This window comes from Haliotis rubra, unplaced genomic scaffold, assembly GCF_003918875.1.
Source record: "Haliotis rubra isolate DU_JTF1 unplaced genomic scaffold, ASM391887v1 Scf376, whole genome shotgun sequence".
Lineage (NCBI taxonomy): Eukaryota > Metazoa > Mollusca > Gastropoda > Lepetellida > Haliotidae > Haliotis > Haliotis rubra.
This window is the reverse complement of record NW_025767053.1, coordinates 212,831-215,743: the sequence shown is the minus strand read 5'-3', so window position 1 is coordinate 215,743 and position 2,913 is coordinate 212,831. Positions and strand designations below refer to the sequence as shown.

At 43.7% G+C, this 2,913-nt stretch overlaps 1 long non-coding RNA gene across 1 annotated transcript; it reads left to right on the top strand.

Annotated features, from left to right (window-relative positions):
* Positions 1-603: 603 nt before the first annotated feature.
* LOC124286109 lies at positions 604-1,092 on the top strand. Its single transcript, XR_006900949.1, has 3 exons — positions 604-627; positions 822-871; positions 1,064-1,092. It is a non-coding gene; the product is annotated as an uncharacterized LOC124286109 (long non-coding RNA).
* Positions 1,093-2,913: the final 1,821 nt, after the last annotated feature.

Below are 2,913 nucleotides of genomic sequence, written 5' to 3'. Positions count from 1 at the left end.
CATGATGACAGCATTCAACATACCTGGATATAGTGCTCGAGGTACGCATATGATGACAGCATTGAACATACCTGGATATAGTGCTCGAGGTACACACATGATGACAGCATTGAACATACCTGAATATAGTGCTCGAGGTACACACATGATGACAGCATTCAACATACCTGGATATAGTGCTGCAGGTACACACATGATGACAGCATTGAACATACCTGGATATAGTGCTACAGGTACACACATGATGACAGCATTGAACATACCTGGATATATGCTACAGGTACACACATGATGACAGTACTGGACACACCTGGATATAGTGCTACAGGTAGACACACATGATGGCAGTATTGGACACACCTGGATTTCGTGCTACAGGTACACACCCATAATGACAGTATTGGATACACCTGGATTTCGTGCTACAGGTACACACACGTGATGACAGCAATGAATACACCTGGATACAGTGCTACAGGTACACACACATATGACATTTTTGGATACAAATGTATATAGTGCTACAGGTACACACACATGATGACAGTATTGCACAAACCTGGAGAGAGTGCCGCAGGTACCCACAAATGTAGACAGTACTGGATACACCTGGATATAGTGCTACAGGTAGACACACATGTAGACAGCATTGGATACACCTGGATAGAGTGCTGCAAGTACACACATATGCTGACAGCATTGAACATACCTGGATATAGTGCTCGAGGTACACACATGATGACAGCATTGAACACACCTGGATATAGTGCTGCAGGTACACATGATGACAGCATTCAATACAGCTGGATATAGTGCTCGAGGTACACACACATGATGACAGCATTGCATATTCCTGGATATAGTGCTACAGGTACACACATGATGACAGCATTGAACATACCTGGATATAGTGCTCGAGGTACACACATGATGACAACATTGAACATACCTGGATATAGTGCTACAGGTACACACATGATGACAGCATTGAACATACCCGGATATAGTGCTGCAGGTACACACATGATGACGGCATTGCATATTCCTGGATATAGTGCTCGAGGTACACACACATGATGACAGCATTGCATATTCCTGGATCTAGTGCTCGAGGTACACACATGATGACAGCATTGAACATACCTGGATATAGTGCTACAGGTACACACATGATGACAGCATTGAACATACCTGGATATAGTGCTACAGGTACACACATGATGACAGCATTGAACATACCTGGATATAGTGCTACAGGTACACACATGATGACAGCATTGAACATACCTGGATATATGCTACAGGTACACACATGATGACAGTACTGGACACACCTGGATATAGTGCTACAGGTAGACACACATGATGGCAGTATTGGACACACCTGGATTTCGTGCTACAGGTACACACCCATAATGACAGTATTGGATACACCTGGATATAGTGCTACAGGTACACACACATGATGACAGCAATGAATACACCTGGATACAGTGCTACAGGTACACACACACATATGACATTATTGGATACAAATGTATATAGTGCTACAGGTACACACATGATGACAGTATTGGACAAACCTGGATAAAGTGCCGCAGGTACCCACAAATGTAGACAGTACTGGATACACCTGGATATAGTGCTACAGGTAGACACACATGTAGACAGCATTGGATACACCTGGATAGAGTGCTGCAAGTACACACATATGCTGACAGCATTGAACATACCTGGATATAGTGCTCGAGGTACACACATGATTACAGCATTGAACACACCTGGATATAGTGCTCGAGGTACACACATGATGCCAGCATTGAACATACCTGGATATAGTGCCCGAGGTACACACATGATGACAGCATTCAACATACCTGGATATAGTGCTGCAGGTACACACATGATGACGGCATTGAACATTCCTGGATATAGTGCCCGAGGTACACACATGATGACAGCATTGAACATACCTGGATATAGTGCTTGAGGTACACACATGATGACAGCATTGAACATACCTGGATATAGTGCCCGAGGTACACACATGATGACGGCATTGAACATACCTGGATATAGTGCTACAGGTACACATGATGACAGCATTCAACATACCTGGATATAGTGCTCGAGGTACACACATGATGGCAGTATTGCATATTCCTGGATATAGTGCTCGAGGTACACACATGATGACAGCATTGAACACACCTGGATATAGTGCTGCAGGTACACATGATGACAGCATTCAACATACCTGGATATAGTGCTCGAGGTACACACACATGATGACAGCATTGCATATTCCTGGATATAGTGCTCGAGGTACACACATGATGACAGTATTGAACATACCTGGATATAGTGCTGCAGGTACACACATGATGACGGCATTGAACATACCTGGATATAGTGCCCGAGGTACACACATGATGACAGCATTGAACATACCTGGATATAGTGCTCGAGGTACACACATGATGACAGCATTCAACATACCTGGATATAGTGCCCGAGGTACACACATGATGACGGCATTGAACATACCTGGATATAGTGCTACAGGTACACATGATGACAGCATTCAACACACCTGGATTTCGTGCTACAGGTACACACCCATAATGACAGTATTGGATACACCTGGATATAGTGCTACAGGTACACACACATGATGACAGCAATGAATACACCTGGATACAGTGCTACAGGTACACACACATATGACATTATTGGATACAAATGTATATAGTGCTACAGGTACACACACATGATGACAGTATTGGACAAACCTGGATAAAGTGCCGCAGGTACCCACAAATGTAGACAGTACTGGATACACCTGGATATAGTGCTACAGGTAGACACACATGTAGACAGCATTGGATACACCTGGATAGAGTGCTGCAAGTA